Genomic DNA, 21,004 nt, shown 5'->3' on the forward strand with positions numbered 1-21,004 from the left:
CCTTTGCGCAACTTCAAGTGACTCCTTCGCCACCGAGCAAGCTTTATGTAACCGTTCACGGAACTTGCTCACATAGTCCAACACATTCAGTGATGGACTAGCCCCAGAAGACATCAAGTCCTCTTTAAGCATTTTCAAAGGTCCTCTGACAGTGTGTCCAAACACCAACTCAGCAGGACTAAATCCAAGACTTTCTTGAACTGTCTCCCTGATCGCGAAGAGGAGCAAGGGTACACCCTCATCCCACTCCTTACTGGTTTCCATGCAGTACTTTCTGAGCATTGACTTCAAGGTTTGATGAAAACGTTCTAGCGCCCCTTGGCTTTCCGCGTGATAGGCGCTCGCGATCCTATGGGATATATTTAAGCTGGACAAATTTTAATGTTACGATCACTGGCGGTCTAGGGACAGCCGTAACACTAAAATTTGTCGATGTATCACGGGGGAGAGGTAAATGAAAGGAGACAAGGCAGGCACGTTGTAAAAGAAAAAAAACTGGGGTTTTATTGTTCTCCCCGGACCCAGTCGAAAAGAGGGGGATAAGCACCCCTACCTGAATACATTGGGGAAAGAACGTAGGCGGCGCCAACTGAGAGAACCAAGTATAACCAAAACACCCCTACCTCGACCTACCCCTATCCAAAGAAAAAGGTCGAAAGAAAAACGGAGTCTTCGCGCACTCGGCGCCTACACCTCCTATCTAATAACAAAAATACAGGGGGTGGCGCTCACCTCTACCCTAGGGTGTCTATACACAGGACAACTACGGGCAGGATGTATATCGCGATATACTAACCTACCGTTCTTCCCCCCGGCGCGGTTTTGCAGCTGATGCCGCTGATGACACGAAAACACTTATCCAAAACAGTCTGAAATGCACAACAATCTGGGTGCCGGAGAGCAGCCCACAATCGGCGGCCCTGAGCGTCAGCAATACTGAGAGGGGTTCCAGAGAATGAGCCCGCCGTCCCTCTTAAGCAGCGGCTCCGTCTCCTGATTGGCCCTCGTCCTCCGTCCCACTGACGACCGATCCGCCAGTCACAGCGACCTAGAGGAGGGGCAATTCACAGGAAACCAATCAAAGTGTAATCAAACAATAAACAACACTCCTGCAGTGCACGGGGAACGTAACAGAGCCTTACATCACCAAAGCGTCAGAAGCTGAAAGCAGAACCAAAGAACCCTTCCACCCTTCCACATCCTCTGAGAGATGTCAGTCAGACAGGCAGGCAGAGATCCGCGCCGCCATCTGGGTGTCCGAGGGAGGGAAGAAGAGAATTAGTTGGGTGTCATCGGCATCCTGCTCGTCTTCATGCTGCGAGGATAAGCAAACGCTGAAGCTAACGCTTCACTCGATTTCTAGTTAAGTACTCCCCCGTCGTTTAGGAGACAAAAGGTTGATTGGCCTCGACAGAAACTCCTCAAAATGCAAAACACCAATTGCTTGACACCCTAATCAGTGATCAATCACCATGTAGTTTTTTGACAAACTGAGAGTTTAAGGATTCAAGTCTTATTTTATTCAGAAGAGAAGGCAAAACAGACTTAGATCAGGTCAAACCTAACAGAGTTAGGAGGGCAAACTGGCAGTTAACTTAATAGTACAGTCTAGAACACCAACTGGCACTAAAAAAGTGAAGGTGCTTAAGCAAACTAGCAACCAAGATAACTTCAAACAGGGAGAACTGGCAGTAAAACGGCAAGAAATAAAGCAAAGTAGCAATCAAATGAACTTAAGACACTAGAATCAACAACAAATTTAGCAGACTAGCTTGGTTTAAAGAAAAGATACTCCGATTTCAGGTCGCCTGGATGTCTGATGGCCTTGTAGAAGAGATGCACGCACCTTCAGAAACATTTGCCTGCTGCAGAAGCGAGTTGGCCGTTGCTTATATTAGGTCTTAATAATTGGCGTGGGCGCGATCTGACGGCCAATAAGGATTTGCATTGAAAAAGAAAAAAATCTGATGGTTTGAATATTATTTTAAAAATAGCAAAGTAGATTACATGGTGTAAATTGTAGACTTGAAGAAAATACTCCATACTACAAGTACCCCAAAAATCAACGTGAGTAACGTGAGTATTTGTAAGTCCTTACTTCCACCACTGGCACTATGTAAAGGTAATTCAGGATTTTCTTCTGCGGTCGACTTCTGAAACGCCTCAGTGAACTCTAACACTAAAACTGAACTAACTTCACAACACTGCGATGCGCACCCTTCCATCCTGACGTCTTCTCTGGTGAGTAACTGTGAGCCGCTAACGGAGAATGTAATTTAATATAATATGATATAAATACAATATAACTTTTTAAAAAGGCGTTGAAGTTAGTTTGTAACTCGTACAGAGTTAATACATAAATGAAAGTGAAATATTTACCCTGTATTGCATATGCTGACACTTGCTTAACAATAGAATAGCAGCTATTGTGGCTTTAGCCATTTTAACTTACTGTCACAGTGTGGGTTCTTGGGAGGTGTACAGAGTCGGCAAAACACAGCAGGTTCCGTTTCAATAAGCTTTTTATTGATCCTTTTCGCTTTGCAAAATCCGCGAGGTCTCCCGGCGTCTCGCTCTCTCACACCGTCGCTCGCCTCTACTGCATTTTAAAACCACGATACAAACAGTCAGTGTGTAATCAGCTGAGCTGAGGCCAATTGCCTCCACCTGGCACCGTTCCCTGAGCCACTCCCCCTCTCTCCCCCCTGCAGACGAGCCAAAACCACGCCCGCCACCACATACCCCCACCGCCCGACTTAGGCCGGGAAGCCCTCCGGCCTAACATTCTCCCCCGTGAGGTCCGCGAAGCCGGGGATGAACCGCCTGTAATACCCCGCCAGCCCCAAAAACCGCCTCACCTCTTTTTTTGTCTTGGGCCGCGGGCAGGCCGAGATCGCCGCCATCTTGTCTACCTGAGGACGCACCTGCCCGCCCTCCAAGTGATACCCCAGATACCGAACCTCCCTCCGTCCAACTGCACACTTCCCCGGGTTGGCTGTGAGCCCCGCCCGTCTCAGGGACTCCAGCACTGCGCCCACCCGCCGCACATGCATCATCCAAGTAGGCGGCAGCATATGCAGCGTGCGGACGCAGCACCCGATCCATGAGCCACTGGAATGTGGCCGGGGCACCGAACAAGCCAAAGGGAAGTGTGGTAAATTAGTATAACCCATACGGCGTGGAGAACGCAGTTTTTCCCTTGGACTCTGGCGACAGAGGAATCTGCCAGTAGCCCTTAGTCAAATCCAGGGTCGTAAAGAAACGTGCAGTGCCCAGCCGGTCCAGGAGTTTGTCGACCCGGGGCATTGGGTAGGCATTCACCCTGTGATAGTCCACACAGAACCGTACCGACCCTTCTTAGCCACAAGAATGATAGGGCTACACCAGGCACTGTTGGACTCTTCTATTACCCCATCGCAGGGTCGTGTGATCTCAAAGGGTCCTTGCCACTTAGCCAGGAGTTTAGAGTTGGAAGAAGGAAGTAACACAAGTACCTTTTATCCTGGTGTGAATCGTCTCAGCCTGGCTGCTCTGTCATACAGCCATTTTGCCGTTCCTGGGCCTGGAGCAAATTCTCCCGTGACATCCTACCCAGTGTGTGGAGCTTTTCTCGCAGGTCCAGGACGTACTGGATCTCGTTCTTGGCAGGGCTCGGACCTTCCTCCCCGTTTTCTTTAATCAGTTCCAGCACCCCCCTCGGTGTCCTGCCAAACAAAAGTTCAAAGGGAGAAAATCCTGTGGCGGCCTGGGGAACCTCCCGCACTGCCAACAACAGAGGATCAAGCCAGTTATCCCAATTACGTTCATCTTGGCTAATAAATTTATGGATCATGGACTTCAGAGTCTTATGAATTGGCCCGATGAGGTCCATGCCGATTCACTCGAACGGGACCTCTACCAACGGTAAAGGACGCAACGGCGCCCTCGGAATGGCCGGGTGGTTCACTAATTGACGCTCCGGACATGACGCGCACCAGCGGCGCGCGTCCCCCCAGATGCCTGGCCAATAAAATCGGATCATTATCCGTCTAGTGTTTTCCCGTACCCCATATGCCCCGCCATCGGGTTGTAATGAGCCGCCTGGAAAATCATTTCCCGACGGCTTTTCGGCACCAGCAATTGAGTGTTTTCCTGTCCCGTCAGAGTGTCTCTATACAATCTGTCCCTAATCAATGAAAAGTGTGGATATGATTGCGCCGCGTCAGGGCGCACCAACTGACCATCAATCCTAATCACTTGGTCGTAAGATGAGCGTAGAGTATCGTCCCGAGACTGCTCGAGTGGAAAATCTTCCATGGAGTGAAACCCGGGAACCAGGGAACCAGCCAGCGGAGCCTCCCGTAGAGTCTCCGCTGGCTTCCCCTCCCCGTCTGCAGCGTCGGACGACCTCGCGTCATCGCTGAGCACCGCGCACATACCGCATAACCCTGTCGGTCGTGAACGCACCCCCGCGGACAGCCCCATTAGCTTATTAACCAATCTGTTCCCAAAATCACGGGGTGCGTCAGGCGGGAGCTAACCGCTACCTTCACACTATGCTTTTTCCCTCCATGCCTAAATTCCACGGACACTATGGGATACTCGTGAACGTCCCCATGCACAGAATACAGATACAGAAGTTATCTGTATCTGCCTGAAACAAACAGATATTCAGAAGTTCAGACAGATACTCCAAAACAGCCAGAGGTTTGCCCCTACCAGCCAGTTCACGCACATCAGAGGTACTGCTGTCATAGTGACATTTATTCAGAAGAGAAAAAGATTACATGAGCAGTTCTCCGCAGATATATCTGGTTCTAACTATTGCTTGCAAGCAGGAGATCGAATACACAAGCACATATTTCAGCGCTCGGTGTAAATGGCGCCTCCGAGTTTTTATACACATAAAAACCATCCACAGTGCCAGTTACGAGACGCTGCAAATCAGGTTGAGATAAGAACCCAGGTGAAGATGAGGGTAACACACTGACACAGCTGTATATGGAAACCTTAAAATCTTTCTGCCTTTGCACGTCAGGGTGAAATACAGACACTTGAGACACAGGTTTAGCACAAGACAGTGTTATAACATATGTTACCATTACATGCATCTAACAATTTCTACCACATGAACACAGTCAACCTCAACGATGGTCTCCCAAACACAGACTGCAGACCTACAGCTGTCCCTGTGGATGAATCACCTACTCTAAAGAGAAACACAGCCACTGATCAACCTGAGACCTGAACTGTCCCCTCTCACCACAGTGTTGTAAAACAACCGGAGGTCCTCATCACGCCATTGCAATCACACGAGGGTCTTTACAACAAATCAGAGTTTACTGCTCAAGTGATAAACCCTTTTCTCATTGATCCCACTGATACCATATTGACAAGCAACATCACGTACACATCATCTGTAAGACAACAAAATAAGCCAGAACCCTCAAGGGAATTCATTTTCCTTCCATCACATGATGCTCCTCTCAATGAATCACATATTCGTCAACAGACAAGGCGTAGTAATCACAAAAGGACAAAAATGAAGAGAAGACTAGATCACGCAAGAAGTAAATATCAATAACAATAACAATCCTGAATTTAGACAAAAGAAAATAAATAATACACGAGAGAATAACTTTCAGCAAAAACCGAGTACATCTTCACACAGTACAAAACAAATCAAGGTATCTGGTTACAGAAACAATGCTGAATTCAGGCACACCAAAAAACAGTACTGCACTGCTCTTTATAAAGACAGCCAAGTTTGGACAGAGGAAAAGATCTCATATCACTCAACGTTACGCTCATGACCAGGCATTCAGGCTATGAAACAAAGAATGAAAGACAGCTATTAAAACAACAAAGTATTTATAACACGAAATGTGCCATAAAAATAAAAAGGAAGTACAGACACATAAAGAAAGTGACAACAGTTTGATCAAAGAGGCCATATCTGTTGTCAGGTCACAAATAAAATCCGGTCCCACTTATGTTTGCACCATCTGTCAAAGCATAATTTCCACCCTGTAAAAAATCCATACGTGGTTGCAGCATGCCTGACAGGAAAGTACGTCCATGTGTGTGATGATGAGTGCAAAGATGAACAGCAGTGCAATGTGCCTGATGAGAGGAGGGAAGAGTGGATCTGTCACACCTGCCACAATCATCTTAAAGATGGAGTCATAGCAACACATGCTGTAGCAACTCGCTGACATTCCACCTGAACTGTGTGACCTCAACATATTGAAGAGACATCTCATAGCCAAGTGCATAGCGTTTACAAAGATCATTTCTCTTCCCAAAGGACGACAGAGAGCGATACATGGCAACATGGTTTGTGTCCCGTCTGAGGTGCAAGAAACAGTGGAAACGAGTCTCAAGTGATGAGAGTGAGGCTGAAGAGACGATTGTGTTACAGAGGTCATCAGCTGTTCCAGATTGTCACCTGGTCTAAACTAGTGCAGGCGCTGCTTAAACACAAATGCATTCATCCACAATATCAGGACATCACTATCAGAGATGAGGGTTAGCCATGTGACCCAACACTTCCTGATGAAGATGAGGATGATGATGAGATGCCACTATGGATGAGAACGACTATAATGATGATCATGATTATTTTCTGTGTTGATAATTGTTTTGCCAGAGACACAAACTGTTTGTTCTTTGCACAGTTTGTGACTGAAATACACTTGGCCACATCCAGCATGACCATACAGTTGAGGAAAGGCAATGCCAAGCCAATGACTCGAGATGGAAGAAAAACTACTTCTGGTATGCTGCAAAATAAACAAGAGGTAGAGAAACTGGTGAGAAACAAAGATGCAGTCAGATTCATGCAGCCTACTGGGAGAGAACCACACGAGACCTTTTTGCAATGATCAGACAGTTGGGAACTTTCTTTCTCGGTTTATTTCCTTGCAGGAGAAAAAAGGTCACAACAGCTACGTGCTGAGAAGACTGCTCCCATAACAGGGCCAGGTAGTTCTTATACCTAATAGGTGGCCTCCAAAACAACTTGTTGTGTCTCTGCAGCCAAGAGACTAGCATTATATTAGTGTGAGACACTCCAGCTCAATTCTTTATCATGGCCACACCATCCCAGCATTTGAAATTTATGACATTGTCCATTCAATGAAACATTTTGAAGGGTTACATACATTTTTCCATCACACATGTTTCAGAAGTCTGTTCTCGTTATCACAACCCAGCAGGTACGTGCACAGATAGACCCCTAGTCGTTCTCCCACACTACTCCACTCCTCCGCTCTCTTCACTTGTTACCGGTGGCTGCCCGCATCCAGTTCTAAACATTGGTGCTCACGTACCATGCTGTGAATGGATCGGTTCCACTCTACATCCAGGACATGGTCAAACCCGACATACTTATAATGGCTCTTACCTATAGCAAGTTGTAGATTGGCTTATTTGATGAAATTGCACTTTCTTGTTTCTTGTTCTTCTGTGTCTGTATTCTTATGGTTGAATTGCAATTATTGTAAGTCGCTTTGAATAAAAGCGTCAGCTAAATGACATGTAATGTGTTTCAGGGTATTTATGTAGTTATTTTGTTTGTATCAGGACAATGTTGTAGTTGCCCCTTTGTTTGGTCTGTGTTCACACTACCTGTTAATAAAATATTCTGTCACTGGTCCAATTTCAATGCAGCTATAAAGACTTTTTCTTTTTAAGTCTGGGGGTTCATGAACCCAGTTGGGATGTAGAAGGGGTGCGTGGCCTAAAAGGTTTGGGAATTTTTGACCTACAGTACATTAAGCTTTTTTTTAAGCTTGTAACTAATTGTGAATATATTGATTTAGGTATGATTCAAAATGTACAATTTCTGCGGATTGAAATCTGTTACTTGAAAAAAATAACTGCTTCTAACAGATTGGAGTGTTTTAATTAGTTCACTTGAAAGTAAAAACTAAACCTAATTACCTCATTTAGAATAAAGTAATCTAACTTATAACAAAGTGAAAAATGGTGTATGGTCTATATTTTTACTGTAAATTTAAGTTTTGTCTTTGGCCAAAGCAACATTTTTGATTCATATAAAGAAAGTAATTAGGTACAACAAATTAGAGTAATTTAGTTGGTCCAAAATATCACTTTTTTCAGTGCACAATGATAAGGTTGTCCTCAACAATAGAAATACCTCACTACTGGCTCTGTGTGGGTATTCCTTCCATTGAAGAACTTTTGGCTTACGAGCATTGGCCCTAATCCCCTATTTATGCAACAGGCTTCCTGAGAGATGTAAAAGGGAGACACAGACGGAAGCTTTCCAGGCCTCACATACACCCGGACGGCGGAAGCATTCATCTGTCTTAGGCACTGCTCGCTATGCTTATCTTAAATGATGGCAAGCTATTTTTGGCTGCTACGCAATAGCCTTTCACATTATTGTCTCCCCCACCCTGCTCTCTATTGCTCACCCCCACTCCCAATTTCCTCTCTTTCAGATATCTCACTCTCTTCTTTAGTCCTACAATGTTATCTTTCTCCACAACCTCCCCTTTTCTGTCTCTCACTCAATCTGTACCGCTTCAATTCTTCAAGGGTGATTTATTGTATCTGGTCTACCTGGTCTGAATGCCTAGCTGCATTATGGAAATCTTGTGATGCTAAATGCCACTAGTGCTGCATGCTAGCTCCCCTGGGGGATGTTTAATGCCAAACTGCATCAGCTGCTCCATCACACACACACACACACAAGCCACAAAGAATTGTCTTTCAAAAACTAGAGAATTTCAGGAGTCAGGTGATTCATTACAACCATTTCAAATTAAATCTCCTTTCCCATCCTCACTGATCTTGCATGTTTTGGTGTCATTACCTATGTTCTCTATTCCACTTGGCTTATGAACACATCCATCCGTCAAATCACACATGCAGGTTTTGCCATCCATGCACACACTTGATCGGGTAAGAGCTAAAAGTGGTAACTACTTTCAGTCTGGATATTCCATGAATCTTTGATAACTGTAAAAATGCTCATTTCTCATGTTCCCAACTGCAAGTCTTCTTCTGGCCTTTTTTGGGAGGAAAGTTGGCAGATTGTGGTTGTTAACACTCACTCTGAAAATAATGTCCTGCTAATTTTCCGTTTTCTTTAAATAATTGTGGTCCTTTTGCTGCATCAGGCTTTGTTTGTGCATCATCATCACCTTTTATGTAGCCAAATTTACAGCCATTTTGATAACGGGTTTCTTTAACAAAGGCTGACCAGATTGTACTTTGTTGTTCCAGGATTAAATGTTTGTTTTGTGGACAACCCGTAAATTTAACTGGAGTTACAGAAACTGCACACTGGAGTAACTGGAGTTACAGAAACTGCACACTGGAGGGGCAGGCAAGAGTGTGGCAGATTAGGCAGGGCAAAGATTGTTCTGTTCTGGAACATAGCTCTATCAATAGTGTAAATGTACTTGCTGTATCTTGAGCTAGGTGATTCTTTTAACTTCGCACGGTCGCATGCTGGGTTTGAGGTTTTGAAAAATATATTAATAGTTAATCACAACCATGGATCTATGGGTTTTTTTTGTTGTTTTTTTTATTCCTGTAAGCTCTCCCAGTACCACATTCCTGTGGAACCCAAAACATATTGTACACAGGAAAATGGACAGACTCAAATGAACACTATTGGAGTTTAATTTTTTAAGTGTTCCATGGGGTCCACACTCCACAGTGTCAATGTAACACTTTTTTAAAGTGTTGCAATTTTAACACTGTTATAGAGTTAGTTTTAACTCTTATATAGTTGAAATTTAACAATACTCAAGCGCTAGTTTCTCAACACCAGTGGGTAGCGTAATATGGCGCCGATGATGGCTGCCACGGTGCTTCGGTGCGCTTCGTTCTTTGTTGTTAATTATGTTTCCTGTTGCGATTCCCGGAGATCTTTCACCAGAGATGAGCTCTTGAACATCCGTGGAACAACTCCAGCGGTCACCTTTCGTCACGCGGTGAGACGCCGTAGGAGAGGAAAACGGGCCGGCTCGCTGGTGAGACTCCACAAGCGTGGTTCTCGCACTCCGCTGCAAGGCATCTTTCTCTCCAACGTGCGCGCACTGTGCAAAAAACTGGATGAAATTCAGCTGCTGGTGAGGAGAGACAGAGACTTTTCTACATCCTCCGTTTTGTGCTTCACGGAGACGTGGCTCTGCGGATCGATACCGCACTCCGCGCTCCAGCTGGCGGGCTTCCAGCTGCTCAGAGCGGACTGTGACGCGGAGCTCTCCGGCAAGACGAAGGGTGGAGCAATCTGCTTCTACTTCAACAACAGCTGGTGCAACGACGTAAAAGTGATCCTACATCACTGTTCTCCTGATCTGGAAACTTTTTTCATCAACTGCAAACCCTTTTACTCCCCCCGTGAGTTTGCTTCATTCATCCTGGTCGGTGTTTACATCCCGCCGGCGGGCAACGTGCACGAGGCACAGCCGACACTCGCCGACCAGATACGGCGTGTGGAGCGGACCAACCTGGACTCTTTAGTTATTGTCCTCGGGGACTTTAACAAAGGAAATCTCACCCATGAACTTCCTAAATACAGACAGTTTATTAAATGCCCCACCAGAGAGGAGAACACGCTGGATCACTGTTACACCACAGTAAGCAGGGCTTATCACGCCGTCCCTCGTGCTGCACTGGGACACTCTGACCACGTCATGGTCCATCTGATTCCTGCATACAGGCAGAAACTAAAGCTCTGCAAACCTGTGGTGAGGGAATTCAAGAAGTGGACCAGTGAGGCGCTGGAGGATCTTCGGGCGTACTTTGACTGCACAGACTGGGATGGTTTTAGGACTGCTACTGACAGTCTGGATGAGTTCACAGAAGCTGTAACTTCCTACATCGGCTTCTGTGATGACAGCTGTGTACCATCATGCACCAGGGAGGAAACACCTCACTAACTACAAGCCAACACCCCCCCCCCCCCCCCCCCACTCCATGAATGACCTCCGCCTGGCAGACGAGCTGAATGAGTTCTACTGCAGATTTGAAAGACAATGTCCTGATCCCATCCCCCACAGCTCAACCAACCTGCCCCAGTCCCCCTCCCCTCCCTCCCTCCCCAGCCCATCAGGTGCTCACGCCTCTTCATCATTATCACCTTCCCCTCCCCCACCAGCAACGACCCTCTCTATTCTGGAGAGAGACGTTAACCGGCTCTTTAAAAGACAAAATCCCCATAATGCAGCCAGCCCGGACTCCGTTTCCCCTCACACCCTGAAGCATTGTGCTGACCAGCTGTCTCCGGTGTTCACTGACATCTTCAACACTTCCCTGGAGACATGCCACGTACCAGCCTGCTTCAAGGCCTCCACCATCATCCCTGTTCCCAAGAAGCCCAGGATCACAGGACTCAATGACTACAGGCCCGTCGCCCTGACCTCTGTAGTCATGAAGTCTTTTGAACGGCTAGTCCTGACCCACCTGAAGTCCCTCACCGACCCCCTCCTGGACCGCCTGCAGTTCGCCTACAGAGCCAACAGGTCTGTGGACGATGCTGTCAGCATGGCCCTCCACTACATCCTCCAGCATCTGGACTCCCCGGGAACCTGCGCCAGGATCCTGTTTGTGGACTTCAGCTCTGCTTTCAACACCATCATCCCGTCTCTGCTGCAGGACAAACTCTCCCAGCTGCACGTGCCCGACTGCACCTGCAAGTGGATCACAGACTTCCTGTCTGACAGGAAGCAGCATGTGAAGCTGGGGAAACATGTCTCAGCCTCTCGGACCATCAGCACCGGTTCCCCCCAAGGCTGCGTTCTTTCCCCTTTCCCCTTTCTTTCCCTCACAAACAGCTGCATCTCCAGTCACCAGTCCGCCAAGCTCCTGAAGTTTGCGGATGATACCACCCTCATTGGACTGATCTCTGATGGGAGTCTGACCATCTTGTGTCCTGGTGCAGTCAGAACAAACTGGAGCTCAACGCTCTAAAGAAGTGGAGATGGTTGTGGATTTCCGGAGGAACAGAACCCCACCATCCCCCATCACCCTGTGTGACTCCCCCGTCACTATTGTGGATTCCTTCCGTTTCCTGGGCTCCATCATCACCCAAGACCTCAAGTGGGAGCTGAACATCAGCTCCATCACCAAGAAGGCTCAGCAGAGGTTGTTCTTCCTGAGGCAGCTGAAGAAATCCAACCTGCCAAAGACGATGATGGTCCACTTCTACACGGCCATCATCGAGTCCATCCTCTGCTCCTCCATCACAGTCTGGTACGCTGCAGCCACAGCCAAGGACAAGGGCAGGCTGCAGCGTGTCATCCACTCTGCAGAGAGGGTGATTGGCTGCAATCTGCCGTCCCTGCAGGACTTCCAGGTCTGTGAAGCGAGCTAAAAAGATCGTAGCCGACCCCTCTCACCCCGGACAAAACCTGTTTGTGCCCCTTCCATCTGGCAGGAGGCTGAGGTCCATCAAGACCTCCCGCCACACGAATAGTTTCTTCCCATCGGCAGTCGGGCTCATCAACAGAGCTGGTCCCCCACTGTCTGACTCTGACATTCCACCGGTCACTCCCCTTCATACTGCACATGTCACTTTAACTGTCATTTCTCACTCATCACTTTGTTGTCACTCGTCACTTTGTGGTCACTCATCACTTTGTAACTTGTTGGATAGTGCACTTTATTTTTTAATATTTTTTAACTTTTTAAATATTTAAAATTTTTAACTCTAAATGTATTCTTATTTTATACTAACCCATAGCCTTATTCTACTAACCCATTGCATTTCATTTTATTTTATTACTTGTGCACGGTCTACTGTCACGCACCAACCGCCAAGACAAATTCCTTGTATGTTTGACATATTTTGGCAATGAATGTTTCCTGATTCATGATAGAAATGAAAACTCATAGGAGTAATTAATTAATTTAAAAAAAAAGTGTTATTGCTACCCCCACCCTCTCCAAATCTTTAATTTAAATGTCAATAATTAGAAATCTTAACCAATAAATACAAATGACAAGTTGACTACTTTAATACTTTAATTTTTTCAAATGCTTCAACATTACCAAATAATTTTTCATTGCTGTCAATTTATCTAAATTTAACAATAAGGCACTATGTACGGTCTTTAACTATTCTCATTAGAGCACTGCTTGTCAAATAGTCTAAAATAAGTCAGTGCCTTCACAGATATGACAGAAAACACATTAATTTGGTCTTGTATACAGTATGCACTAAAGTGGTCATCACAGTACATTATTTGTACATTACAGGATATTATGAAAGCACGCTGTTCATGTATTATAATATCACAGATCTTTTTGAACACAGGGAGATCATCGGTACATCCAGTGCATATGTATAACCCAACCTGGTACTCAGTACCGTAATATCTAACCCACCTTGTACTTGTAACATTTGAATAGGCTTCTAAATGTAATGTCTCACTAATTTCTTCCCCACCTTGCAAGTTGCAGATGTTTTTGGATGATGTAGGACCTCAAACCTTCTAAAGCAATAATCTTTGTAATTAAATAACAGACGCTGATGTTGTTTTACTAATGATTTGGTGAGATTCTTAAAAACAGATTGCTTTCGGAAGCCACTATAAGTACAAAATGATAATGGGCAATGTAGTTCTCCAAATTTTAAAACGCAACTTTTTGCCAGGATATAAACCATGTTGGAATTTTGAATGTTGACAAAGAACCACACACGTTTTGTAGTGTGTTTTGCATACAAAACATGTGAACATCTTCAATGCGGTTTATCGGTAACAGCACCTCGCTAAATATCTAACAAGATGGCTGGTTGCTTGAGCTGAACTTGGCTTTTTTTTTTCTGGCCCCTTGAAGTTGGAGGGAGCAGATGCAGCAGCAAAAGGGTTGATGACATAACACACAAGCACGTATCTCAGCGTTCTGTGTAATGGCGTTGCCGAGCAGTTTTTATACACTTGAAGACAGTTCTTAGCGCCAGTTACGAGAAGCCACAAATTGAGATAAGAACTCAGGTGGAGCTGAGGGTAACACCCAATGCTCCTCTTATCGAAGGTCTGTGAGAGCAAGGTAACCCCCTTCCCCAAACACAGCTGCAAACCCTAGATCTTTCTATCTCTCCATCTCAGGGTCAACCACTTAGATCTGGCTTTTAGCACAAGACACTTGTTTACATAATGTTTTTACCACTATATGTGTGACGACTCGAAGAGACAGTGAAGATTAACTTCCTGTTTTTATATTTGTAACCACTGCACTTCCTGTATCTAGTTTCTCACCCTTCGTTTCTCCCCACAGCTGAGTTTAGTTTGCAATCACCTCCACCTGTATTTAAGACTTAGTTCCCCACTTGTCTGTGTCGGGTTATCTTTTGTCTTTCCAAGAGGTGCATGTTTCTAGTTAGAAATTCCCAGTGCTGTTTTGTGGTTATCTTGTTTTTACTTCGTTGCCAGGCCCTCTTCTTTTTTGTTTCTACAAGAGCATGTGGATTTCGCCTTTGCCTGTGCACCCTTTTGTCTTGCATTAGTTTATCTTCCTAGTAAAAGATTCCAAACCTGGAAAGACGTTTTTGTTGACTGCTCTGCACCTGAGTCGAAGTCCTGACCCCTCACAGCATAACCTGACCGGCCGAGCTCGGGAATGGGCCACGGCCGAATGGAAACAGTCACCGATCTGCCAGTCCTATGCAGATTTTTCATCAGCCCTTACAATGGTTTTTGACCATGGAACCCCCGGCCGCAAGAGCTCAAGGGCTCTTCTTAGTCTTCGTCAGGGCAAGACAAGAGTACTGGACAATGCTATTGAGTTTCGCACTTTAGCAGCAGAGAGCAGATGGAACAACCACGCGCTTGCGGACGTCTTCCACCATGGCCTAGCGGACAACATCAAGGATCAGCTAGCCCCTCTGGACCTCCCAGAGGACGTGGACTCCCTTGTGGACCTGGCGGTAAGGTTGGATAATAGACTCATGGAGAGAAGCAAGGAACGCTCATCTAACGTTGTCCGTCCCCCTCCCCAAGGAGAACACCACCCCGAAGTTACAGCATCCCGAGGCGGTGCGCCAGCGCATGCTCTCTCTGTTGAGCTGATGCAGCTGGGGCACACTCGTCTGTCTCCGGGCGAGCAACAGCGCCGGTTAAAAGAGGGGAGCTGCTTTTACTGCGGACAACCTGGCCACATCCTGGCCCATTGCCCAGCAAAAGACAGGGCTCATCAGTAGACCGGAGGTTACTGGTGGAGCTGAGGGTAACACCCAATGCTCCTCTTATCGAAGGTCTGTGAGAGCAAGGCAACCCCCTTCCCCAAACACAGCTGCAAACCCTAGATCTTTCTATCCATCAGTAGACCGGAGGTTACTGGTGAGCCTCGCCACGTCCGAACCTCCTGGATCCAGACCTCTTACCCGTGCCCGGGTGTTCACTGCGACCCAGTCAGTAAGTCTGTCGGCCTTCATAGACTCTGGGGCTGACGCTAGCTTTATGGAACGCAGTTTGGCCAAGGAACTAGGGCTGACTACGGAGCCCCTTCCTCAAACCCTTGTGGCAAACGCGCTGGATGGGAGACTACTCTTCCGGGTTACTCACCGCACACAGCCAGTGGGCCTTCTACTATCAGGTAATCACTCTGAACAAATATCATTCCACCTCATCCATTCACCGCAAGCTGTCCTGATTCTGGGTAATCCTTGGTTAAAGGAATACAGACTGGTCGTCTGCGTTAATTTTGGGTTGGGGAAATCAATGCCATGCCACCTGCCTAACCTCCGCTGCAGCCTCTCCGAAACCTATTGTTTCAGAGTTTCCTGACATTTCTTCTGTTCCCTCCGCCTACGAGGACTTAAAGGACGTCTTCAACAAGGCTCACGCTACTTCCCTGCCACCGCACCGTCCCTATGATTTGGGTATTGACCTCCTACCAGGCACTTCACCTCCGAGAGGCCGCCTCTACTCCCTGTCTGCACCGGAGCAAGAGGCCATGGAGACCTACATCCAGAGCTCTTTGGCTGCCGGCATCATCCGGCCGTCGTCCTCTCCAGCTGGAGCCGGATTCTTTTTCGTTAAGAAGGACAAATCCCTACGCCCCTATATAGATTACAGGGGTCTTTAATGAAATAACCACCAAAAACAGGTACCCCTCCCTTTAATTTCCTCTGCTTTTGAGCTGTTACATGGCGCAACCATATTCAGCAAACTCAACCTCAGGAATGCATACCAAAGACTGCTCGAAAATCAACTTTTCGTTAAGGCAGAGAAGTGTGTATTTTATGCCCCAGAAGTGTCATTCCTGGGTTTTATTGTGTCGTCAGGAAGTGTGCGGATGGACCCTGCAAAGGTTAGTGCTGTAGCAGAGTGGCCCCAGCCCGGAACCCGCAAGCAACTGCAAAGGTTCCTGGGGTTTGCCAACTTTTATAGACGTTTCATCCGGAATTATAGCTCCATTGCCGCTCCTCTCCATGCTCTCACGTCCACGGCAAATAGCTTTCAGTGGACCCCGGGCCACGGAACAGGCCTTTCAGGGCCTGAAGAAGCTATTCTGTTCCGCCCCAATCCGGACTCACGCTGACCCCAAGCTTCAATTCATTGTCGATGCCTCTGATCTTGGGGTGGGAGCAGTACTGTCCCAACACTCTGCGGTGGACAATAAGGTTCATCTATGTGCATTCTTTTCCAGGAAATTGTCGCCCGCAGAGAGAAACTATGATGTGGGCAATCGAGAACTACTAGCCATCAAGCTGGCCCTAGAGGAGTGGAGGCACGGGCTGGAGGGGACAGAACATCCGTTTTTGGTCTGGACTGACCACAGGAACCTGGAGTACATCAGATCAGCTAAACAACTCAACTCCCGACAAGCCAGGTGGGCCTTATTCTTCACCCGTTTTAACTTCAAAAAACCGGGTGCCCTTTCCAGACTATTCGACCCGGACGCTCCATTGACAGCACCGTCCACCATCTTGCCCCCTTTTTGCACAGTTGGGGCAGTAACATGGGGAGTCGAGGAAGAGGTTAAGGGAGCTCTCAAGAGGGTAAGAGTCCCCAAGGGTTGCCCACCTAACCGCCTATTTGTTCCCAAGCCGTTACGTCTCGGGTCATTCACTGGGGACATACCTCTCAACTTACCTGCCACCCGGGAAGCGGCCGAACCCTGAGCTTTCTTCAACAACGGTTCTGGTGGCCTGCCATGATGAAGGAGGTGAGGGAGTATGTTGCTGCATGCCGTCTGCTCCCAGAGCAAACCCTCACGTCGTCCACCAGCTGGCTTACTCCAGCCTCTTCCCACCCCCCCGGCGGCCATGGTCCCACATCTCCATTGATTTTGTCTCTGGTCTCCCAGCCTCTGAAGGTAATACAGTCATCCTCTCAGTCATTGACCGGTTTTCTAAGATGGCTCACTTCATCCCCCTGAGTAAATTACCCTCCGCCAAGGAGAGGGCAGAGGCTCTTCTGTCTAACGTTTTTCGGCTACATGGTCTCCCGCTACATGGTCTCCTACGGTCTCCGACCGGGTCCCGCAATTCACGTCGCACTTTTGGAAGAAGTTTTGCTCACTGGTTGGGGCCACGGCCAGCCTATCATCTGGGTATCACGCCCAGTCCAATGGCCAGACAGAGCGATACAACTGGGAGATGGAGACTGGATTACGCTGCATAGTCTCGCAGAACCCCAAGGCATAGAGTAAGCATCTCATCTGGATTGAATATGCCCATAACTCATTGCCCGTTTCTGCCACAGGTTTTTCGCCCTTCCAGTGCGTATATCAGGAATCAGGAATCAGGAATCAGGAAACATTTATTGGCCAAAATATGTCAAACATACAAGGAATTTGTCTTGGCGGTTAGTGCGCGACAGTAGACAGACAAGACAACAGTGCACAGGTAATAAAATAAAGTGGAATGAAATGCTAATGCAATGGGTTAGTAAGAATAAGGCTAAGGCTATGGGTTAGTAAAAAAACAAGGGAATAAAGTTAAACAAATTTTAAATATTAAAAAGTTAAAAAGAAAAGTATTAAGCATAAAGTGCACTAACAAACAAGTAACAGACAAGAGACAAAGTGACAAGTGACAAAGTGATGAATTGCAGTTAAAGTGGCATGTGCAGTGTGAGGGGGAGTGACCGGTGGAGTGTTATAGTCAGGAAGTGGGGGACCGGGCTCTGTTGATGAGCCCGACTGCCGACGGGAAGAAACTGTTCGTGTGGCGGGAGGTCGTAGTCCTGATGGACCTCAGCCTCCTGCCAGATGGAAGGGGCACAAACAGTTTATGTCCGGGGTGGGAGGGGTCGGCCGCGATCTTTTTAGCTCGCTTCAGAGACCTGGAAGCGAACAAGTCCTCCAGGGACGGCAGATTGCAGCCGATCACCCTCTCTGCAGAGCGGATGACACGCTGCAGCCTGCCCTTGTCCTTGGCTGTGGCTGCAGCGTACCAGACGGTGATGGAGGAGCAGAGGATGGACTCGATGATGGCCGTGTAGAAGTGGACCATCATCATCTTTGGCAGGTTGAGTTTCTTCAGCTGCCTCAGGAAGAACAACCTCTGCTGAGCCTTCTTGGTGATGGAGCTGATGTTCAGCTCCCACTTGAGGTCCTGGGTGATGATGGAGCCCAGGAAACGGAAGGAATCCACAATAGTGACGGGGGAGTCACACAGGGTGATGGGGGAGGTTGGGGCTCTGTTCCGCCGGAAATCCACAACCATCTCCACTGTCTTTAGAGCGTTGAGCTCCAGGTTGTTCTGGCTGCACCACGACACCAGATGGTCACAACACCAGATGGTATATGGCTATCAGAGTGGCCCCACTCTTCCCCAACCTGGAGGGGGAGGTTTCGGTTCCCTCGGCCCATGCCCTTGTCCGCAGATGCCACCTCACCTGGAAAAAAGTGCGGTGCGCCCTACTTCGCGCGTCGTCGCAGTACCAGAGGCGAGCAAACCAGCATCGAAGTCCTGCTCCCCGTTACCGGACAAAGGGTCTGGCTGTCTACAAAGGACTTACCTCTTCGGGTGTAGAGTCCCGCAAGTTGGCCCAGAAGTACATTGGCCCATATCCAATAATCAGGGTGATCAACCCGGCAGCCGTCCGTCTTCGCCTCCCCAGAACCATGAGAATTCACCCCACGTTCCACATGTCAAGCCAGTCAAGGAGAGCCCACTGGTCCCATCCTCCAGACCCCCTCCGCCCCCCCGACTCGTCGACGGGGGCGCCATGTATACTGTGAAGCGACTGTCGGCAGTCCGATGGCGGGGTAGGGGCTGCCAGTACTTAGTGGACTGGGAGGGGTAGGGCCCAGAGGAGAGGGCGTGGGAACTGGCGGGCAACATCATGGACCCATCCCTCATCGGGGATCCCTAGAGGGGGGGGGGGGGTACTGTGACGACTCGAAGAGACAGTGAAGATTAACTTCATCTGTCCAGCCGGTGAGGGCGTCCATGCATACTAGGAGATACCTTTTTCCTTCGTTTCGTCTTATCATGTCAGTATAGTCAATGACTATTTCCTGTCCTGGCACCAAGGTCAATGGAAACACCCCCATTTCTGGCTTAACCGTAGGTGTCGAATTAAACGTGATGCAGGTTTTACATGTTTTAACATAGAGTGACGTGTCATGTCCGCTAAAAACTGATGCCACCAATGACAGAGGTTCCTGTTCATTTGTTTGTGCCCCACATGAGCCATCCCATGTGCCTCCTGTAAACACTTGTTTCTGATGCCTGGCGGCATTACTGGGCGACCATCAGGGGACCTCCAGAGGCCTCCAAACTCTGTAGCCCCTCTTTGCTTCCACACCGTTTTCTCCTGCGGAGACACCCCCTTTTGGGCTTCCTTCATGTTGTCATTAAGTTGTGGCCCCAACTGTACCTCATCTTCTGCACCTACCATTTGGAGCCCAATTTGGTAACCTGCAGCCTGTTTTGCAGCTTGGTCTGCTGCCTGGTTTCCCTTGGCCACCATACTGTTGGAGTTCTCGTGTCCTTTGCACTTAATGATAGCCACGGTGCTAGGTAGAGCCAAAGCTGCCGCCAAATCTCGCTTACTCTCGCCAAACAGCTTACTCAGCCTTCTTTGTCTTAGTGACGTCATCGCAAAGGTTTGTGAATTTACGTAAGCTACTATGCTATGTGTTGTTAGCACATGTAGTTGATGGCCCATGACAATGTGTGCTGTTTTCATTACAAGCTTTGTGACTCCTGATGCGTGTTGTGTGCATTCATGATGACATGAGTCGTTTTTCCATGTTATCCAACATGACACTGCTATACAGAAACACCTTCCTTTTACCATCCCCCTTTTTCTGAAACAAAACCCCACTTGTTTCAGAAACATCCAGGTAAAACGGTTCGCTGTAATCCGGTACTGCAAGGTCCAGTTCTGATTTTAGTGTGCCAGTTCTGATTTTAGCTTGATAAACGCCTCCTCCGCCCCCTGGTCCCATTCGAGATTAGCAGTGAAATTTTGCATCCCTTTCTCGTTTACCTTCGCACGCAGAACTTGAGTGAGATCTGAATAGCGCGGAATGAATTGTCTACTGAACCCCGTGAGGCTCAAAAATGAAAACATTTCTTTTACATTTTGTGGACGTGGATGTTGGAGAATACTGGACCTGTGAGCGGCCGAGAGCCCTGAGCCGCTTCCCGACAGTACTCAAAATCTAATAAGATCTCTAAAAATGAAACCTGTCTTCTGGTGACCTGCAACTTAGACTTGCTGACCTTAAAACCTGTCTTGGCCAACCAGCGTAAGACGGTGTCTGTTGCTTCCAAACAGGATTCAGCTGAAGTGGATGCGAGGAGGATGTCGCCCACATATTGGATTAATGTCGTGCCCTCTGGCAGGGGGCACCCTGTTAACGCTTGTTTCAACACTTGGTTAAAGATACCTGGCGAAAGCGCGAACGCTTGTGGTAGGCGATAAGGTCGTGTGGCGGGGGATCGTGGTGTGCTCGGACTAGGATCACCTGGACCGTGTGATCTCCGTGTGATCTCGATGAACGATTCGCTTGGTTTCCCCCACTACTCAACCCCGAATGCCCCGGTTTAGATGAACCAGCTATGCCTAGTTGGGTCATC

General features: G+C 47.7%; 1 long non-coding RNA gene across 1 annotated transcript in view; it reads right to left on the bottom strand.

The window, feature by feature from the left end:
* Window positions 1-14,166: 14,166 nt before the first annotated feature.
* The window catches only part of LOC144385327 (uncharacterized), a 100,944-nt gene continuing 94,106 nt past the window's right edge, over window positions 14,167-21,004 (bottom strand). The window contains exon 2 of the long non-coding RNA XR_013451561.1: window positions 14,167-14,262. This is a non-coding gene — a long non-coding RNA (uncharacterized LOC144385327). The remainder of the gene's footprint in view (window positions 14,263-21,004) is intronic.

This window comes from Gasterosteus aculeatus, chromosome 12, assembly GCF_964276395.1.
Source record: "Gasterosteus aculeatus chromosome 12, fGasAcu3.hap1.1, whole genome shotgun sequence".
Lineage (NCBI taxonomy): Eukaryota > Metazoa > Chordata > Actinopteri > Perciformes > Gasterosteidae > Gasterosteus > Gasterosteus aculeatus.